Below are 22,214 nucleotides of genomic sequence, written 5' to 3' on the forward strand. Positions count from 1 at the left end.
GTTCCTAATCCAACCTCAGGTATCCTAAAATAAATAATCGATACAATTTAAGACAATAATAATCCGTTTCCAATACCGAAGAAAAATAACACGGAGCACGCTCCTGTTCACACCAAAATAGAGTGACACATGGAATGAATAGCACTACTTCTTCATTTCGCAAAAGAAAAACATCGACCAATTTCTAAAGACTGTTGCCATCTAATGGAAGCCCTAGGAACTGCAAGCAGGTTCCTAATAAATAGGGTTTCCCATAGAAAATATATGACCTCATTTCCCCCTGGAAGGTTTGTCCTCGGGGTTTCGCCTGCCGAAACAGCTCTGTTATACACACAGACATTAATTTAATGGTTTTAGAAACTTTAGAGTGTCTTCTATCCATATCAACCAATTATATGCTCATCCTAGCTTCTGGGCCTGAGTAGTAGGCAGTTTACTTTGGGCACACTTTTTATCCGGACGTCAAAATGCTGCCCCCTAGAGCCCCCTTTAAGAAGTTTTAAAGTACAAAAGGGAAAATAAATCATCATAAATATGAGTTGTATTTACAGTGGTGTTTGTTATTCACTGGTTGACCTTGTCTTGTGCCAACAGGTCACAAATTCTGCTGCTGTGATGGCACACTGTTGTACTTCACCCAGTAGATATGGGAGTTTAACAAAATCGGGGTGGTTTTCAAATTCTTTGTTGGTCTGTGTAATCTGTGAGAAATATGTGTCTCTAATATGGTCATACATTGGGCAGGAGGTTAGGAAGTGCAGCTCGGTTTCCACTTAATTTTGTGTGTAGTGTGCACAGAGCCTGTCTTCTCTTGAGAGCCAGGTCTGCCTACGGTGTCCCTTCTCAATAGCAAGGCTATGCTCACTAAGTCTGTACATAGTCAAAGCTTTCCTTAAGTTTGGGTCAATCACAGTGGTGAGGTATTCTGCCACTGTGTACTCTCTGTTTATGGCCAAATATTTTTTGAGTTTGCTGTTTTTTTGTTAATTTTTTACAAAGTGTCAAGTAATTATCTTTTTGTTTTCTCATGATTTGTTTGGGTCTAATTGTGTTGCTGTCCTGGAGCTCTGTGGGGTCTGTTTGTGTTTGTGAACAGAGCCCCATGACCAGCTTGCTTAGGGGACTCTTCTCCAGGTTCATCTCTCTGTAGGTGATGGTTTTGTTATGGAAGGTTTGGGAATCTCTTCCTTTTAGGTGGTTGTAGAATTTAATGGCTCTTTTCTGGATTTTGATAATTAGTGGGTATCGGCCTAATTCTGCTCTGCTTTCATTATTTGGTGTTTTACGTTGAACACGGAGGATATTTTTGCAGAATTCTGCGTGCAGAGTCTCAATCTGGTGTTTGTCCCATTTTGTGATTCTTGGTTGGTGAGCAGACCCCAGACCTCACAACCATAAAGGACAATGTGTTCTATAACTGATTCAAGTATTTTTAGCCAGATCCTAATTGTTATGTTGAAATTTATGTTCCTTTTGATGGCATAGAATGCCCTTGCCTTGTCTCTCAGATCGTTCACAGCTTTGTGGAAGTTACCTGTGGCGCTGATGTTTAGGCCAAGGTATGTATAGTTTTTTGTGTACTCTAGGGCAACAGTGTCTAGATGGAATTTGTATTTGTGGTCCTGGCAACTAGACCTTTTTTGTAACACCATTATTTTGGTCTTACTGAGATTTACTGTCAGGGCCCAGGTCTGACAGAATCTGTGCATAAGATCTAGGTGCTGCTGTAGGCCCTTCTTGGTTGGGGACAGAAGCACCAGATCATCAGCAAACAATAGACAGTTGACTTCAGATTCTAGTAGGGTGAGGCCGGGCGCTGCAGACGTTTTTTGTGCCCTCGCCAATTCATCAATATATATGTTGGGGCTTAAGCTGCATCCCTGTCTCACCATACGGCCCTGTGGGAAGAAATGTGTGTGTGTTTTACCTATTTTAACCGCACACTTGTTGTTTGTGTACATGGATTTAGAATGTCGTATGTTTTACCCCCAACACCACTTTCCATCAGTTTGTATAGCAGACCCTCATGCCAAATTGAGTCGAAGGCTTTTTGAAATCAACAAAGCATGAGAAGACTTTGCCTTTGTTTTGGTTTGTTTGTTTGTCAATTAGGGTGTGCAAGGTGAATACGTGGTCTGTTGTACGGTGATTTGGTAAAAAGACAATTTGAAATTTGCTCAGTACCTTGTTTTCACAGAGGAAATGTACGAGTCTGCTGTTAATGATAATGCAGAGGATTTTCCCAAGGTTGCTGTTGATGCATATCCCACGGTAGTTATTGGGGTCAAATTTGTCTCCACTTTTGTGGATTGTGGTGATCAGTCCTTGGTTCCAAATATTGGGGAAGATGCCAGAGCTAAGGAAGATGTTAAAGAGTTTTAGTATAGCCAATTGGAATTTGTTGTCTGTATATTTTATCAATTCATTGAGGATACCATCAACACCACATGCCTTTTTGGGTTGGAGGGTTTTTATTTTGTCCTGAAGCTCATTCAAGATAGTTGGAGAATCCAGTGGGTTCTGGTCTTTAATAGTTGATTCTGAGATCTGTATTTGATCATGTGTATGTTTTTGCTGTTTGTTCTTTGTTATAGAGCCAAAAAGATTGGAGAAGTGGTTTATCCAAACATCTCCGTTTTGGATAGATAACTCTTTGTATTCTCTCCCCCCCTCTCTCTCTCTCTCTTGCTCTCTCTCTCTCTCTCTCTCTCTCTCTCTCCCCCAACCCCCCATCAGGATGATGTGGTGATGGGAACTCTGACTGTGAGGGAGAACTTCCGTTTCTCTGCAGCGTTGCGTCTTCCGTCCTCCATCAGCCAGAAGGAGAAAGAGGACAAAGTCAACCGACTCATCACAGAACTGGGCCTCACTAAAGTAGCAGACTCACGGGTCAGTGTGGATGGGTTTATGTGGGGGGATGTGGGGGAGAGGACAGAGAGAGTGTGTGACTATGCATGTGTGTATTCTGTCTCCAGGTTGGTACCCAGTTGATCAGGGGAATATCAGGAGGGGAAAGGAAGAGGACAAACATCGGTATGGAGCTGATCATCGACCCTCCTGTTCTCTTTCTGGATGAACCCACCACCGGCCTGGACGCGAGCACAGCTAACTCTGTACTACTACTGCTTAAGAGGTAGAACCTGGGTATTGTAGTTCTAATAGTGAGGGGTTAGCCTGGGTATTGTAGTCTGGGTTATTGTGGTGATAATACTGGGGGTTAGTAAGGGTAGCATTCCAGAGGGACATCAGAGACTGTAACGTTCTTTGCTTCATGGAAACATGGCTCACTGGAGAGACGCTTTCGGAGGCGGTGCAGCCAGCGTGTTTCTCCACGCATCGTGCCGACAGAAACAAACACCTTTCTGGTAAGAAGAGGGGTGGGGGTGTATGCCTTATCGCTAACGAGACGTGGTGTGATCACAGAAACATACAGGAACTCAAATCCTTCTGTTCACCTGATTTACAATTCCTCACAATCAAATGTAGACCGCATTATCTACCAAGAGAATTCTCTTCGATTATAATCACAGCCGTATATATTCCCCCCCAAGCAGACACATCGATGGCTCTGAACGAACTTTATTTGACTCTTTGCAAACTGGAATCCATACATCCTGAGGCTGCATTCATTGTAGCTGGGGATTTTAACAAGGCTAATCTGAAAACAAGACTCCCTAAATTGTATCAGCATATCGATTGCGCCACCAGGGCTGGAAAAATCTTGGATCATTGTTATTCTAACTTCCGCGACGCATATAAGGCCCTGCCCCGCCCTCCTTTCGGAAAAACTGACCACGACTCCATTTGGCTGATCCCTGCCTACAGACAGAAACTAAAACAAGAAGCTCCCACGCTGAGGTCTGTCCAACGCTGGTCCGACCAAGCTGATTCCACACTCCAGGACTGCTTCCATCACGTGGACTGGGACATGTTTCGTATTGCGTCCGACAATAACACAGACTAAATAACTTTTTTGCCCGCTTTGAGGACAATACAGTGCCACTGACACGGCCTGCAACAAAAACATGCGGTCACTCCTTCACTGCAGCCGAGGTGAGTAAAACATTTAAACGTGTTAACCCTCGCAAGTCTGCAGGCCCAGACGGCATCCCCAGCCGCGCCCTCAGAGCATGCGCAGACCAGCTGGCTGGTGTGTTTACGGACATATTCAATCAATCCCTATACCAGTCTGCTGTTCCCATATGCTTCAAAAGGGCCACCATTGTTCCTGTTCCCAAGAAAGCTAAGGTAACTGAGCTAAACGACTACCGCCCCGTAGCACTCACTTCCATCATCATGAAGTGCTTTGAGAGACGAGTCAAGGACCTTATCACCTCCACTCTACCTGACACCCTAGACCCACTCCAATTTGCTTCCCGCCCAAATAGGTCCACAGACGACGTAATCTCAACCACACTGCACACTGCCCTAACCCATCTGGACAAGAGGAATACCTATGTGAGAATGCTGTTCATCGACTACAGCTCGGCATTTAACACCATAGTACCCTCCAAGCTCGTCATCAAGCTCGAGACGCTGGGTCTCGACCCCGCCCTGTGCAACTGGGTACTGGACTTTCTGACGGGCCGCCCCCAGGTGGTGAGGGTAGGCAACAACATCTCCACCCCGCTGATCCTCAACACTGGGGCCCCATAAGGGTGCGTTCTGAGCCCTCTCCTGTACTCCCTGTTCACCCACGACTGCGCGGCCACGCACGCCTCCAACTCAATCATCAAGTTTGCGGACGACACAACAGTGGTAGGCTTGATTACCAACAACGACGAGACGGCCTACAGGGAGGAGGTGAGGGCCCTCGGAGTGTGGTGTCAGGACAGTAACCTCACACTCAACGTCAACAAAACTAAGGAGATGATTGTGGACTTCAGGAAAGAGCAGAGGGAACACCCCCTATCCACATCGATGGAACAGTAGTGGAGAGGGTAGTAATTTTAAGTTCCTCGGCATACACATCACAGACAAACTGAATTGGTCCACTCACACAGACAGCATCGTGAAGAAGGCGCAGCAGCACCTCTTCAACCTCAGGGGGCTGAAGAAATTCGGCTTGTCACCAAAAGCACTCACAAACTTCTACAGATGCACAATCGAGAGCATCCTGGCGGGCTGTATCACCGCCTGGTACGGCAACTGCTCCGCCCACAACCGTAAGGCTCTCCAGAGGGTAGTGAGGTCTGCACAACGCATCACCGGGGGCAAACTACCTGCCCTCCGGGACACCTACACCACCCAATGTTACAGGAAGGCCATAAAGATCATCAAGGACAACACCCACCCGAGCCACTGCCTGTTCACCCCACTATCACCCAGAAGGCGAGGTCAGTACAGGTGCATCAAAGCTGGGACCAAGAGACTGAAAAACAGCTTCTATCTCAAGGCCATCAGACTGTTAAACAGCAACCACTAACATTGAGTGGCTGCTGCCAACACACTGACTAAACTCCAGCCACTTTAATAATGGGAATTGATGGGAAATGATGTAAAATATATCACTTGACATTTTAAACAATGCTACCTAATATAATGTTTACATAACCTACATTATTCATCTCATATGTATACATATATACTGTACTGTACTCTATATCATCCACTGCATTTTTATGTAATACATGTATCACTAGCCACTTTAACTATGCCACTTTGTTTACTTACTCATCTCATATGTATATACTGTACTCGATACCATCTACTGTATCTTGCCTATGCTGCTCTGTACCATCACTCATTCATATATCCTTATGTACATATTCTTTATCCCCTTACACTGTGTATAAGACAGTAGTTTAGGAATTGTTAGTTAGATTACTTGTTGGTTATTACTGCATTGTCGGAACTAGAAGCACAAGCATTTCGCTAAACTCGCATTAACATCTGCTAACCATGTGTATGTGACAAATAAAATTTGATTAGATTTTTTAGTCTGTGTATTGTAGTCTGGAAATTGTAGTCTGGGTATTGTAGTGCTAATGCTGAGGGTTCGTCTCTATATTGTATATTGTAGTCTGGGTATTGTGGTCTGGGTATTGTAGTCTGTGTTTTGTAGACTGGATATTGTAATCTGGGCATTGTAGTCTGGGTATTGTAGTCTGGGTATTGTAGTCTGGGTATTGTAGTCTGGGTATTGTAGTCTGTGTTTTGTAGTCTGGGTATTGTAATCTTGGTATTGCAGTTTGGGTATTGCAGTTTGGGTATTGCAGTTTGGGTATTGTAGTCTGGGTATTGTAGTTTGGGTATTGTAGACTGGTTATTGTTGACTGGTTATTGTAGTCTGGGTATTGTAGTCTTGGTATTGCAGTCTGGGTATTGTAGTGCTAATTCTGCGGGTTAGTATGGGTGCTGTAGTCTGAGTATTATCGACTGGTTATTGAAGACTGGCTATTGTAGTCTGGGTATTGTAGTTTGGATATAGTCGTCTTGGTATTGTAGTCTGGGTATTGTAGTTTAGATATAGTCGTCTTAGTATTGTAGTCTGGGTATTGTAGTTTGGATATAGTCGTCTTAGTATTGTAGTCTGGGTATTGTAGTCTGGGTAACACTAACCCTCCTCCTCTCTCTCTCTCTCAGGATGTCTAGTCATGGCCGTACCATCATCCTGTCCATCCACCAGCCTCGTTATTCCATCTTCCGTCTGTTTGACAGTCTGACTCTGCTGGTTAGCGGTAAACAGGTTTACCACGGCCCTGCTCAGAGTGCTCTAGACTACTTCTCTAACATCGGTGAGACTCCATCCTTAGAAATGTCCTGTTTCTAGTGAGTCTAAATCACACTCCTCCTGCTAACCAGACAGTGTAGTCTCAGCTCTCTGCTGGCAAACCAAGTTGAAATGTCTGGAGTTACTCAACAGTTATTATATCCGTCATTATATTGTCTTTCTTTGGAGGTTACTATGGACAGAGGCATTTCCTGTATCCAAACCTTTTCTGTATCTATAAACAATGTAATTACAACTATGATGTCATCATTACCCAGGGTACACTTGTGAACCCCACAACAACCCGGCTGACTTCTTCCTGGACGTGATCAATGGAGATTCTACCTCCATCGCCTTCGACAGGATAAAGGAAGGAGACGGTGAGTTCTGATTGGCTAAGGAGCTGAGTCAGTGGGCGGGATCAGTCAGGTCATCCAATGGGAGACATATTTTGTCTCTTCATATCCTCCCTCCCTAACTTTGTTTACCCTCCATTTACCTCTGTTCTGGCCCCTCTATCCCTTCCCCTCCCGTCCAAACCCCCCTCCCCCAGACTCTGACCCAGACAGGTTAACCAGTTCCAGGCAGAACATCGAGGACCATCTGGTCCAGGAGTACCGGGGCAGTCAGTACTATGGAGAGACCAAGGCCCAGTTAGAACGCATCACCATGAACAGAGAGTACAGGTACCAACACACACTCTCTCTCTGTCTCTGTGGTCTCTCTATTGTCTGTCTGTCTGTCTGGTCTGGTCTGGTCTGGTCTGTCCTGTCCTGCAAGTTAATGGACCATCTTCTTGTTGTTGTTCTCCAGTGTGAAGACTCCCTCTCGGACCATCACGTACAACACCTCCTTTTCTACTCAGTTCAGATGGGTCCTGAAGAGAACCTTCACTAACCTCATCCTCAACCCTCAGACATCCTTCGCTCAGGTGTGTGTTGCTGTGTGTGTGTGTTACACTCACAGAAGTTCCAAAAGAATAAAGACATTTCAATTGTCATATTATGTCAATATACAGAGTTGTAATGATGGGCAAATAGTAGTTCAAGAACAAAAGGGAAACTCAATAAACATAAATATAGGCTGTATTTACAATGGTGTTTGTTCTTCACTGGTTGCCCTTTTCTTGTGGCAACAAGTATTGCTGCTGTGATGGCACACTGTGATATTTCACCCAGTAGATATGGGAGTTTATCAAAATTTGATTTGTTTTCGAATTCTTTGTTGGTCTGTGGAAGCTCTCCTATCTATCTACAGTGGGGAGAACAAGTATTTGATACACTGCCGATTTTGCAGTTTTTCCCTACTTACAAAGCATGTAGAGGTCTGTAAATTTTTATCATAGGTACACTTCAACTGTGAGAGACGGAATCTAAAACAAAAATCCAGAAAATCACATTGTATGATTTTTAAGTAATTAATTTGCATTTTATTGCATGACATAAGTATTTGATACATCAGAAAAGCAGAACTTAATATTTGGTTTGCAATTACAGAGATCATACGTTTCCTGTAGTTCTTGACCAGGTTTGCACACACTGCAGCAGGGATTTTGGCCCACTCCTCCATACAGACCTTCTCCAGATCCTTCAGGTTTCGGGGCTGTCGCTTTGCAGTACGGCCTTTCAGCTCCCTGCAAAGATTTTCTATTCAGGTTCAGGTCTGGAGACTGGCTAGGCCACTCCAGGACCTTGAGATGCTTCTTACGGAGCTACTCCTTAGTTGCCCTGGCTGTGTGTTTCGGGTCGTTGTCATGCTGGAAGACCCAGCCACGACCCATCTTCAATGCTCTTACTAAGGGAAGTAGGTTGTTGGCCAAGATTTCGCGATACATGGCCCCATCCCATCCTCCCCTCAATACGGTGCAGTCGTCCTGTCCCCTTTGCAGAAAAGCATCCCCAAAGAATGATGTTTCCACCTCCATGCTTTACGGTTGGGATGGTGTTCTTGGGGTTGTACTCATCCTTCTTCTTCCTCCAAACACAGCGAGTGGAGTTTAGACCAAAAAGCTATATTTTTGTCTCATCAGACCACATGACCTTCTCCCATTCCTCCCCTGGATCATCCAGATGGTCATTGGCAAACTTCAGATGGGCCTGGACATGCGCTGGCTTGAGCAGGGGGACCTTGCGTGCGCTGCAGGATTTTAATCCATGACGGCGTAGTGTGTAACTAATGGTTTTCTTTGAGACTGTGGTCCCAGCTCTCTTCAGGTCATTGACCAGGTCCTGCTGTGTAGTTCTGGGCTGATCCCTCACCTTCCTCATGATCATTGATGCCCCACGAGGTGAGATCTTGCATGGAGCCCCAGACCGTGGGTGACTGACTGTCATCTTGAACTTCTTCCATTTTTATAATAATTGCGCAAACAGTTGTTGCCTTCTCACCAAGCTGCTTGCCTATTGTCCTGTAGCATATCCCAGCCTTGTGCAGGTCTACAATTGTATCCCTGATGTCCTTACACAGCTCTCTGGTCTTGGCCATCATGGAGAGTTTGGAGTCTGTTTGATTGAGTGTGTGGACAGGTGTCTTTTATACAGGTAACAAGTTCAAACAGGTGCAGTTAATACAGGTAATGAGTGGAGAAAAGGAGGGTTTCTTAAAGAAAAGCTAACAGGTCTGTTAGAGCCGGAATTCTTATTGGTTGGTAGGTGGTCAAATACTTATGTCATGCAATAAAATGCAAATTAATTACTTAAAAATCATACAATGTGATCTGTCTGTCTGTCTGTCTGTCTGTCTGTCTGTCTGTCTGTCTGTCTGTCTGTCTGTCTGTCTGTCTGTCTAATTCAATGGGCTTTATTGGCATGGGAAACGTGTTAACATTGCTAAAGCAAGTGCGGTAGATAATATACAAAAGTGAAATAAACAATAAAAATGAACAGTAAACATTACACATACAGACGTTTCAAAACAATAAAGACATTACCAATGTCATATTACATATATATACAGTGTTGCAACAATGTACAAAGGGTACACAAGGGAAAATAAATAAGCATAAATATGGGTTGTATTTACAATGGTGTTTGTTCTTCACTGGATGCCCTTTTCTCGTGGCAACAGGTCACAAATCTTGCTGCTGTGATGGCACACTGTGGTATTTCACCCAGTAGAGTTTATCCAAATTGGATTTGTTTTCAAATTCTTTGTGGATCTGTGTAATCTGAGGGAAATATGTCTCTCTAATATGGTCATACATTGGGCAGGAGGTTAGGAAGTGCAGCTCAGTGTCCTCCTCATTTTGTGGGCAGTGAGCGCATAGCCTGTCTTCTCTTGAGAGCCATGTCTGCCTCCAGCGGCCTCTCTCAATAGCAAGGCTATTTCCTTAACCTGTTATGGCTGCATCCCTTTGTTCTCAATTTCCGCCTGAAGACAAACCCAAATCTAACTGCCTGTAGCTCAGCCCCAGAGGCAGAAGACATACCCACATCTAACTGCCTGTAACTCAGCCCCAGAGGCAGAAGACATACCCTCATCTAACTGCCTGTAGCTCAGCCCCAGAGGCAGAAGACATACCCTCATCTAACTGCCTGTAGCTCAGCCCCAGAGGCAGAAGACATACCCTCATCTAACTGCCTGTAGCTCAGCCCCAGAGGCAGAAGACATACCAAAATTGTCAGGACTAGCCATTAAGGCCTCTTGCTGAACCAGGGCGGCTTCGTGGCGTTGGACAGTCTCCTGGTGGTGGGACAGCGTGGCAAAAGGTCCTGGGAACTGGCTGCCTCTGGGTTCATTTTTGGCTCTGTGTTTCTGTCAGGACCCGGTTTCGAACCTGGGTCTCCGGAGTGAGAAACAGTCACTTAACCAACTGAGCCACGAATAGACAGCAGAACCCAGAAGATGAGGCAGACACAGCAGTACTTAAGACGGTGTATTTAATAAAGAAAAAATCCTAAAATACAAAAAATGGCAAATCCAAAAGGTGGTAGGTAAAACACAAAAAGACCTCAAAAGAAACTCACCAAAAATAAACAAAAACAAAAAACAGAATACCACAAGAACGTCACCCGGAATCGACAAGAGCACACAGAACACTAGGGCAGGGTGCTAACATACAAACACAGAGCACAGAACTGAGGGAAACAAAGGGTTTAAATACAATCAGGGGAAACGAGACACAGGTGCAAATAATAATGGGGATCAAGGGAAAAACATAGGGACAAAAAGCACAATGGGGGCATCTACTGACCAAAACCCAGAACAACCCTGGCCAAATCCTGACAGAATCCCCCCTAGGAACGGCTCCTGACGTTCCTACCAGCTCTCTCAGGGTGGAGGACCCTGAACTGACGAATGAGGTCAGGGTCCAGGATGTCTTTGGCAGGAACCCAGGAGCGCTCCTCAGGACCGTAGCCTTCCCAGTCCACCAGATACTGCCAGGACCGCTGCACCCGGCGGGAATCCAGTATCCGGTGGACGGTATAAGCCGGCTGGCCTCCAATGACACGAGGCGGAGGGGGAGGTATGTCTGCCGGGACAAGGGGAGAAAAAACAACAGGTTTTAACAATGACACATGAAATGTGGGATTAATCTTAAGGGATCTGGGTAAGTGTAGGCGATAAGAAACTGGGTTAACTCTCCTGGCAACCTTGAAGGGACCGATGTATTTTTGGGACAGCTTGCGAGACTCCACCCGTAGAGGTAAGTCTCTTGTGGAGAGCCAGACTCTCTGGCCGGGGCGCAGGGTAGGCCCGGGACGGCGACGTCTGTTGGCTTGTTGTTGATACCTCTGTGAGGAACGCATCAGATTAAGACGGGTCTTCCTCCACATAAGCCGACAGCGTCTGACGAACCTCAAGGCTGAAGGCACTCTGACTTCTGCCTCCTGGTCCGGGAACAATGGAGGAGCATAGCCAAACTGACACTCGTGCGGGGACATACCAGTGGAGGAGGAGCGCAAGGTGTTGTGCGCGTATTCGGCCCAAACAATAAAGGATGACCATGTGGACGGGTTGTCACGAGTCATACATCGGAGGGTGGTTTCCAGCTCTTGAGTCATCCTCTCTGTTTGGCCGTTGGACTCCGGATGGTACCCTGAAGATAGACTGGCAGAAGCCCCCATGAGTTGGCAGAAGGCCTTCCAAAACCTTGAGGCGAACTGGGGACCTCTGTCAGAAACCACATCTTGAGGAATGCCGAAGACTCGGAACACATGATTAATTACCAACTCAGCCGTTTCCTTGGCAGAAGGTAACTTAGTCAGAGGGACGAACCTGGCCGCCTTTGAAAACCTGTCGATTATGACTAGGATAGTAGTATTGCCATGGGATGGAGGAAGTCCAGTAATAAAGTCCAATGAGATATGGGACCAGGGTCTGTGGGGAACAGGTAAAGGGTGAAGGAGTCCTTGAGGGCGGAGGTGAGAAGATTTGCCCTGGCAGCACACGGGGCAGGCATTGACGAAAGTGGCAACGTCTTCTCTTATGGTAGGCCACCAGAACTTACGCTGGATGAACTCCAAGGTGCGACCTACGCCCGGATGACAGGTGAGGCGAGAGCCCCCACAGAAGGACCTGAGTCCTCACTGCCTTGGGGACAAACAACCTATTGGCAGGGCCTCCTTTAGGGTCCGGTTCGCTAGCTTGAGCACGTCTCACGGTATCCTCAACTTGCCACGAGATCGGAGCCACAATCTTAGCAGCAGGAAGGACAGGCATGTCCGTGTCATCTCGAATGGCAGGAGCGTAGACTCCGGACAGGGCATCCGGTTTGAGATTCTTCGACCCGGGCCGATAGGTGAGGATAAACTGGAATCGATTGAAGAAAAGAGACCATCTAGCTTGTCTAGAGTTCAATCGCTTCGCCTGCTGGATATACTCCAGATTTTTGTGGTCCGTAAGCACTTGAAACGGGTGAGAAGCCCCCTCGAGCCAGTGTCTCCATTCCTTCAATGCCATCTTAACCGCTAGGAGTTCACGATCCCCACATCGTAGTTCCTCTCAGTCGGGGTAAGCCGTTGTGAGAAGAAAGCGCACGGATGAAGCTTCTTGTCTTCACCCCTCTGAGACAGGACAGCTCCAACACCAACCTCTGATGCGTCTACCTCCACCACAAATGGTTCATCCGTAGTCGGTAGTATCAGGATGGGAGCAGAGAGGACGCGCTGCTTGAGTCCTTGGAAGGCCGTCTCAGCTTCTCTTCCCCACAAAAACCTTGCATTGCCACCTTTGGTTAAAGCTGAGAGAGGAGCTGCCACCAAACTGAAGTTCTTGATGAACTTGCGGTAAAAGTTTGTGAAGCCCAGGAAACGCTGAACATCCTTAACGGATTTGGGGGTGGGCCAATCCGCTACCGCCCTACCTTCCTAGGATCCATTTGGACTCGACCGGGTTCCACTACAAATCCCAGGAATTGTACTCGGGATGAATGGAATTCACATTTTTCCGGCTTAACGTACAGATGGCTGTCCAGGAGGCGTTTGAGTACTTGTCTGACATGCTTAGTGTGTTCTTGAAGGGAGCTCGAAAGATGAGGATGTCATCCAAGTAAACGAACACAAATATGTTAAGCATATCCCTAAGCACATCGTTTATGAGCGCTTGGAACACCGCTGGGGCGTTGGTCAGGCCGAAGGGCATCACCAAGTATTCATAGTGACCAGTAGGCGTGTTGAAAGCGGTCTTCCACTCGTCACCAGGTCTGATCCGCACAAGATGGTATGCGTTCCGCAGGTCAAGCTTAGTGAAAACAACTGCTTCCTGGAGCAGCTCGAAGGCTGTGGCCATAAGGGGTAGCGGGTAACGGTTACGGACGGTTATGTCATTGAGTCCCCGGTAGTCGGGAGATGGAAGACGAGGTTCAGCCAGGGGTTTAACTGCCATGGGTACGTGAACTTGAGGTACTGGGACGGGAACTGTTGCCGGGGTAAGTCGATCAGATATTTGCTTAATGGAAGTCAGCATCTCCGACAGAAGATGAGAATGTCTAGCCATTAAGGCCTCTTGCTGAACCAGGGCGGCTTCGTGGCGTTGGACAGTCTCCTGGTGGTGGGACAGCGTGGCAAAAAGGTCCTGGGAACTGGCTGCCTCTGGGTTCATTTTTGGCTCTGTGTTTCTGTCAGGACCCGGTTTCGAACCTGGGTCTCCGGAGTGAGAAACAGTCACTTAACCAACTGAGCCACGAATAGACAGCAGAACCCAGAAGATGAGGCAGACACAGCAGTACTTAAGACGGTGTATTTAATAAAGAAAAAATCCTAAAATACAAAAAATGGCAAATCCAAAAGGTGGTAGGTAAAACACAAAAAGACCTCAAAAGAAACTCACCAAAAATAAACAAAAACAAAAAACAGAATACCACAAGAACGTCACCCGGAATCGACAAGAGCACACAGAACACTAGGGCAGGGTGCTAACATACAAACACAGAGCACAGAACTGAGGGAAACAAAGGGTTTAAATACAATCAGGGGAAACGAGACACAGGTGCAAATAATAATGGGGATCAAGGGAAAAACATAGGGACAAAAAGCACAATGGGGGCATCTACTGACCAAAACCCGGAACAACCCTGGCCAAATCCTGACACAAATCTAACTGCCTGTAGCTCAGCCCCAGAGGCAGAAGACATACCCTCATCTAACTGCCTGTAGCTCAGCCACAGAGGCAAGGATATGCATATTCTTGGTATCATTTGAATGGAAACATTCTGAAGTTTGTGGAAATGTTAAGTTTGGGTCAGTCACAGTGGTCAGGTATTCTGCCGCTTTGTACTCTCTGTTTAGGGCCAAATAGCATTCTAGTTTGCTCAGTTTTTTTGTTAATTCTTTCCAATATGTCAAGTAATTATCTTTTTGTTTTCTCATGATTTGATCTATCTCTCTCTCTATCTCTCTATCGAATCCAGATTGGAGTGACTGTGTTCCTGGCCCTCATCGTTGGGGCCATATTCTTTGGAGTGAAGAATGACCAGAGTGGCTTACAGAACAGGTCTGTGTGTATGTTTTTATGTGTGTGTGTGTGTTTAATATAATGTATTTCAATTTTTTTCAATCGCTAACTAACAATGCTAACTAACAATGCTAACTAACAATGCTAACTAACAATGCTGACTAACAATGCTAACTAACAATGCTAACTAACAATGCTAACTAACAATGCTAACTAACAATGCTAATTGCATTGGTCAAAACCGAAGTCACATCGTAGAAACTCTTCACACAGTCAGTGAAACAGAAGTGTATGTGGACCAAACGTTGAATCGTTTTTCACACAAAATGCATTCAACGACCACATTCTTCTCAAAATCCATGAACTCTTTTCTCATTCAAACTCCACTATATATTTGCAGCACATTTTCAAATGCTAACACACTGTTTCCAAAACTGTTAAAAACACATTCAAAACAGAATGATGGTAAATGTAGTGCATTTCCACAGTAACCAGATAGAAACATATTGAAAATCTCAGCAGAATATTTAATCATTTCAAACAAGCAATTTCAGCTGAAAGCCTACCCAAGTTTGTGGCCAAATGCAGGAGAGAGAGAGAGTACTAGAACCATCACAGTACTGTACAGTATGAGTGATTATACATTATACTATAACTAGAACCCTCACAGTAATGTACAGTATGAGTGATTATACTATACATGTTATATACTACACACTATACTATACAATGCTCTAACCACTAGACATTTACATTTACATTACATTTAAGTCATTTAGCAGACGCTCATATCCAGAGCGACTTACAAATTGGTGAATTCACCTTCTGACATCCAGTGGAACAGCCACTTTACAATAGTGCATCTAAATCATTAAGGGGGGGGTGAGAAGGATTCCTTATCCTATCCTAGGTATTCCTTGAAGAGGTGGGGTTTCAGGTGTCTCCGGAAGGTGGTGATTGACTCCGCTGTCCTGGCGTCGTGAGGGAGTTTGTTCCACCATTGGGGGGCCAGAGCAGCGAACAGTTTTGACTGGGCTGAGCGGGAACTGTACTTCCTCAATGGTAGGGAGGCGAGCAGGCCAGAGGTGGATGAACGCAGTGCCCTTGCTTGGGTGTAGGGCCTGATCAGAGCCTGGAGGTACTGCGGTGCCGTTCCCCTCACAGCTCCGTAGGCAAGCACCATGGTCTTGTAGCGGATGCGAGCTTCAACTGGAAGCCAGTGGAGAGAGCGGAGGAGCGGGGTGACGTGAGAGAACTTGGGAAGGTTGAACACCAGACGGGCTGCGGCGTTCTGGATGAGTTGTAGGGGTTTAATGGCACAGGCAGGGAGCCCAGCCAACAGCGAGTTGCAGTAATCCAGACGGAGATGACAAGTGCCTGGATTAGGACCTGCGCCGCTTCCTGTGTGAGGCAGGGTCGTACTCTGCGGATGTTGTAGAGCATGAACCTACAGGAACGGGCCACCGCCATGATGTTGGTTGAGAACGACAGGGTGTTGTCCAGGATCACGCCAAGGTTCTTAGCGCTCTGGGAGGAGGACACAATGGAGTTGTCAACCGTGATGGCGAGATCATGGAACGGGCAGTCCTTCCCCGGGAGGAAGAGCAGCTCCGTCTTGCCGAGGTTCAGCTTGAGGTGGTGATCCGTCATCCACACTGATATGTCTGCCAGACATGCAGAGATGCGATTCGCCACCTGGTCATCAGAAGGGGAAAGGAGAAGATTAATTGTGTGTCGTCTGCATAGCAATGGTAGGAAAGACCATGTGAGGCTACCTGCCGTCATAACAGGAATCATATGGGTTGTCCTAACAGGAATCAAATGGGTGGTCCTGAGAGGAATCATATGGGTGGTCCTGAGAGGAATCATATGGGTGGTCCTGAGAGGAATCATATGGGTGGTCCTGAGAGGAATCATATGGATGGTCCTGAGAGGAATCATATGGGTGGTCCTGAGAGGAATCATATGGGTGGTCCTAACAGGAATCATATGGGTGGTCCTGAGAGGAATCATATGGGTGGTCCTAACAGGAATCATATGGGTGGTCCTGAGAGGAATCATATGGGTGGTCCTAACAGGAATCATATGGGTGGTCCTAACAGGAATCATATGGGTGGTCCTAACAGGAATCATATGGGTGGTCCTGAGAGGAATCATATGGGTGGTCCTGAGAGGAATCATATGGGTGGTCCTAACAGGAATCATATGGGTGGTCCTAACAGGAATCATATGGGTGGTCCTAACAGGAATCATATGGGTGGTCCTAACAGGAATCATATGGGTGGTCCTGAGAGGAATTATATGGGTGGTCCTGAGAGGAATCATATGGGTGGTCCTAACAGGAATCATATGGGTGGTCCTAACAGGAATCATATGGGTGGTCCTGAGAGGAATCATATGGGTGGTCCTAACAGGAATCATATGGGTGGTGCTGAGAGGAATCATATGGGTGGTCCTGAGAGGAATCATATGGGTGGTCCTAACAGGAATCATATTGGTGGTCCTGAGAGGAATCATATGGGTGGTCCTGAGAGGAATCATATGGGTGGTCCTAACAGGAATCAAATGGGTGGTCCTAACAGGAATCATATGGGTGGTCCTGAGAGGAATCATATGGGTGGTCCTAACAGGAATCATATGGATGGTCCTGAGAGGAATCATATGGGTGGTCCTGAGAGGAATCATATGGGTGGTCCTGAGAGGAATCATATGGGTGGTCCTAACAGGAATCATATGGGTGGTCCTGAGAGGAATCATATGGGTGGTCCTGAGAGGAATCATATGGGTGGTCCTAACAGGAATCATATGGGTGGTCCTGAGAGGAATCATATGGGTGGTCCTGAGAGGAATCATATGGGTGGTCCTAACAGGAATCATATGGGTGGTCCTAACAGGAATCATACGGGTGGTCCTGAGAGGAATCATATGGGTGGTCCTGAGAGGAATCATATGGGTGGTCCTGAGAGGAATCATATGGGTGGTCCTGAGAGGAATCATATGGGTGGTCCTAACAGGAATCATATGGGTGGTCCTGAGAGGAATCATATGGGTGGTCCTGAGAGGAATCGAATTTATGTGATCCATGTGTGTGTTGAACGTGTGTGTGTGTGTGTGTGTGTGTGTGTGTGTGTGTGTGTGTGTGTGTGTGTGTGTGTGTGTGTGTGTGTGTGTGTGTGTTGTCTACCAGGATGGGTGCTCTATTCTTCATCACCACCAATCAGTGTTTCAGTTCCGTGTCTTCTGCTGAACTCTTCATCACGGAGAGAAAACTGTTCATGTGAGTAACACACACACACACACACACACACACACACACACACACACACACACACACACACACACACACACACACACACACACACACACACACACACACACTCATGTAAGCATCTCCAGTCATGAATACATTAGTGGTTACTGCAGAGTATCAGTCTAACCTCTCTGTCTCTCTCTCTCTCTCCCCCTCTCTTCCCCCCCCTCTCTCTCTCTCTCTCTCCCCTCTCTCCCCCTCTCTCTCACTCTCTCCCTCTCTGCTCTCTGCTCTCTCTGCTCTCTCTCTCTCCCCTCTCTCCCCCCTCTCTCTCTGCTCTCTCTCTCTCCCTCTCTCCCCCCCTCTCTCTCTCTCTCTCTCATTCTCTCTCCTCTCTCTCTCTGGCTCTCTCTGCTCTCTCTCTCTCTCTCCCCCATCTCTCTCTCTCCCCCTCTCTCCCCCTCTCTCTCACTCTCTCCCTCTCTGCTCTCTGCTCTCTCTCTCTCCCCCTCTCTCCCCCTCTCTCTCTCTCTCCCCCTCTTTCCCCCCTCTCTCTCTCTCTCTCTCTCTCTCTCTCTCATTCTCTCTCTCTCTCTCTCTCTGGCTCTCTCTGCTCTCTCTCTCTCTCTCCCCCCTCTCTCTCTCTCTCCCCATCTCTCTCCCTCTCTCCCCCTCTCTCTCCCTCTCTCCCATTTCTCTCTCTCTGTATCTCTCTCTCTGTCTCTCTCTCTGTATCTCTCTCCCCCTCTCTCTCTCTCTCTCTCTCACTCTCTCTCTGCTCTCTCTGCTCTCTCTCCCCCTCTCTCTCTCTGCTCTCTGCTCTGTCTCTCTCTGTTTGTCTCTGTATCTCTCTCTCATCTCTCTCTGTCTCTGTATCTCTCTCTCTCTGCTCTGTCTGTCTCTGTATCTCTCTCTCCCATCAATCTCTCTCTCCCCAGTCATGAGTACATCAGCGGTTACTACAGAGTATCAGTCTACTTCCTGTGTAAGTTACTCAGTGACATCATCACCTTAAGGACACTCCCTGCCATCTTCTTCAGCTGTGTGGCTTACTTCATGATCGGTGGGTAGACCCTACAACCACGTAGACACAGTGAACCCTAACCCATGATTGCTGGGTAGACCCTTCACACACACAAACAAACCAATGAACGAACACACACACACACACACACACACACACACACACACACACACACACACACACACACACACACACACACACACACACACACACATCATTAGTCAGTGTCATGTCACATCTTTTCTAGTATAATATTTCTATGTTCTCTGTCTCGTCAGGTTTTAAGCTACAACCGTTCATGATCTAGTATTAGATTTCTATGTTGTGTTCTAGTATGGTATTTCTATGTACTGATCTAGTATTATATTTCTGTGTTCTGATCTAGCATTGTATTTCTGTGTTCTGTTCTAGCATTGTATTTCTGTGTTCTGATCTAGTATAATATATTTTTATTTTCCGATCTTGTATTATGTTTCTCTGTTCTGATAATTTATTATATTTTTCTGTTCTGATGTAGTATTATTTTTCAGTTCTCGTCTAGTGTTATATTTCTATGTTCTGCTCTAGTCTTATATTTCTATGTTGTAATCTAGTATTACGCTTCTCTGTTCTGATCCAGTATTATATTTATATGGTCTGATCTAGTATATTTCTGTTTTGATCTAGTACATTTCTGATCTAGTATTGTAATACTCTGTTCTGATCTAGTATATTTCTGATCTGGTATTGTAATACTCTGTTCTGATCTGGTATTGTAATACTCTGTTCTGATCTGGTATTGTAATACTCTGGTCTGATCTAGTATATTTATGATCTGGTATTCTATTACTCTGTTCTGATCTGGTATTGTAATACTCTGGTCTGATCTAGTATATTTATGATCTGGTATTATATTACTCTGTTCTGATCTGGTATTATACTACTCTGTTCTGATCTGGTATTATACTACTCTGTTCTGATCTGGTATTATATTACTCTGTTCTGATCTGGTATGTTTCTGTTCTGATCTGGTATTATACTACTCTGTTCTGATCTGGTATTGTAATACTCTGGTCTGATCTAGTATATTTATGATCTGGTATTATATTACTCTGTTCTGATCTGGTATTATATTACTCTGTTCTGATCTGGTATTATATTACTCTGTTCTGATCTGGTATGTTTCTGTTCTGATCTGGTATTATATTACTCTGTTCTGATCTGGTATTATATTACTCTGTTCTGATTTGGTATTATATTACTCTGGTCTGATCTGGTATTATATTACTCTGGTCTGATCTGGTATTATATTACTCTGGTCTGATCTGGTATTATATCACTCTGGTCTGATCTAGTATTATATTACTCTGGTCTGATCTGGTATTATATCACTCTGGTCTGATCTAGTATATTTCTGATCTAGTATAATATTAATATGGTCTGATCTAGTATATTTCTGATCTAGTATAATATTAATATGGTCTGATCTAGTATATTTCTGATCTGGTATTGTAATACTCTGTTCTGATCTGGTATTGTAATACTCTGATCTGATCTAGTATATTATATATATATATCTCGTATGCCATTTCTCTATTCTCCAGGGTTTAAAGCTACAGTGGAGGCCTTCTTCCTGTTCATGTTGACTGTAGCTCTGGTAGCCTATACAGCTACTGCTATGACCATGGCTATATCAGCTGACCAGAGTGTTGTGGCGATCGCCAACATCTTCATGACCATAGCCTTCGTCTTCATGATGGTGAGAGTGACAAAGAGAGAAACGAAATCATTTGTGATGGTTTATTTTGGCAATGTTAGCATGTTTTTCCCATGCCAATGAAGCCCCTTTGAATTGAGAGACACACACACACACACACACACACACACACACACACACACACACACACACACACACACACACACACACACACACACACACACACACACACACACACACTAATATGAGATTATTATAAACATCAAACATAATGTTGCTCTCCTCTTCTGCCCCCCACTCCCCTCCCCTCCTCTCGCTTTCCTTCCTAACCTCTCCCTTCCTCCTCTTCTCTCCCCTTCTCTCCCTCCTCTTCTCTCCCACTCCCCTCCAATCCCATTCCTCCTCTTCTCTTCTCTCCCCTCCCCCTCCTCTCCCTCCCACCCTCCCCTCCTCTCCCTCCCCCCCTCCTCTCCTCTCCCCTCCCCCTCCTCCTCTTCTCTTCTCTCCCCTCCCCTCCTCTTCTCCCTCCCTCCTCTTCTCTCCCCTCCCCTCCTCTCCCCTCCCCCTCCTCTTCTCCTCCCTCCTCTCCCCTCCCCCTCCTCTTCTCCTCCCTCCTCTCCCCTCCCCTCCCCTCCTCTTCTCTCCCCTCCCCTATCAGATCTTCTCAGGCCTGTTGGTGAACCTGCCCAGTATTGTTGAGTGGCTTGCCTGGTTCCAGTACCTCAGCATCCTCGGTACGGACTAACAGCTCTCCAAATTAATGAGTTTGTAGGTCTCCAGTTCTGTGGAGACATTCCCCTCAACGGCACCTTGCCCCCTGGTATGACGTAAGTGATAATATCTCACTATGCCTTTTAAAATTATCCATTGATGTCAGGCGAGTTATTTTACAAGGGAGATCTGTCTCTCAGTGAGATTCTCCATAATTGAGGTGTTTTGTTTCTGAGGTAGGAACCTTTCTCTCCTGTGTCCAGATGCGGGGAAGACTTTCTGAAGAACCAGGGGATCGACTACACCACGTGGGGGCTGTGGCAGAATCACGTTGCCCTGGCGATCATGACCGTTATCTTCCTGTTGATCGCATACTTCAAACTACGTTTCACTAAGAAGTTCACATAGGGGTCACGGGTTAAGCCTATTGTACATCTTCCCGTTCACATAGAGGTCAGGGGTCACGGGTTAAGCCTATTGTACACCTTCCCGTTCACATAGAGGTCAGGGGTCAGGGGTTAAGCCTATTGTCACCTTCCCGTTCACATAGAGGTCAGGGGTCAGGGGTTAAGCCTATTGTACACCTTCCCGTTCACATAGAGGTCAGGGGTCACGGGTTAAGCCTATTGTACACCTTCCCGTTCACATAGAGGTCAGGGGTCAGGGGTTAAGCCTATTGTACACCTTCCCGTTCACATAGAGGTCAGGGTCAGGGGTTAAGCCTATTGTACACCTTCCCGTTCACATAGAGGTCAGGGGTCACGGGTTAAGCCTATTGTACACCTTCCCGTTCACATAGAGGTCAGGGGTCAGGGGTTAAGCCTATTGTACACCTTCCCGTTCACATAGAGGTCAGGGGTCAGGGGTTAAGCCTATTGTACACCTTCCCGTTCACATAGAGGTCAGGGGTCAGGGTTAAGCCTATTGT

General features: G+C 46.1%; 1 pseudogene; it reads left to right on the forward strand.

The window, feature by feature from the left end:
- Positions 1-21,910, forward strand: part of LOC135510209 (broad substrate specificity ATP-binding cassette transporter ABCG2-like) — a 49,663-nt pseudogene extending 27,753 nt beyond the window's left edge.
- The last annotated feature ends 304 nt before the right edge of the window (positions 21,911-22,214 follow it).

The sequence above is a fragment of the Oncorhynchus masou genome, chromosome 23, assembly GCF_036934945.1.
Source record: "Oncorhynchus masou masou isolate Uvic2021 chromosome 23, UVic_Omas_1.1, whole genome shotgun sequence".
In the NCBI taxonomy this organism is placed as follows: domain Eukaryota; kingdom Metazoa; phylum Chordata; class Actinopteri; order Salmoniformes; family Salmonidae; genus Oncorhynchus; species Oncorhynchus masou.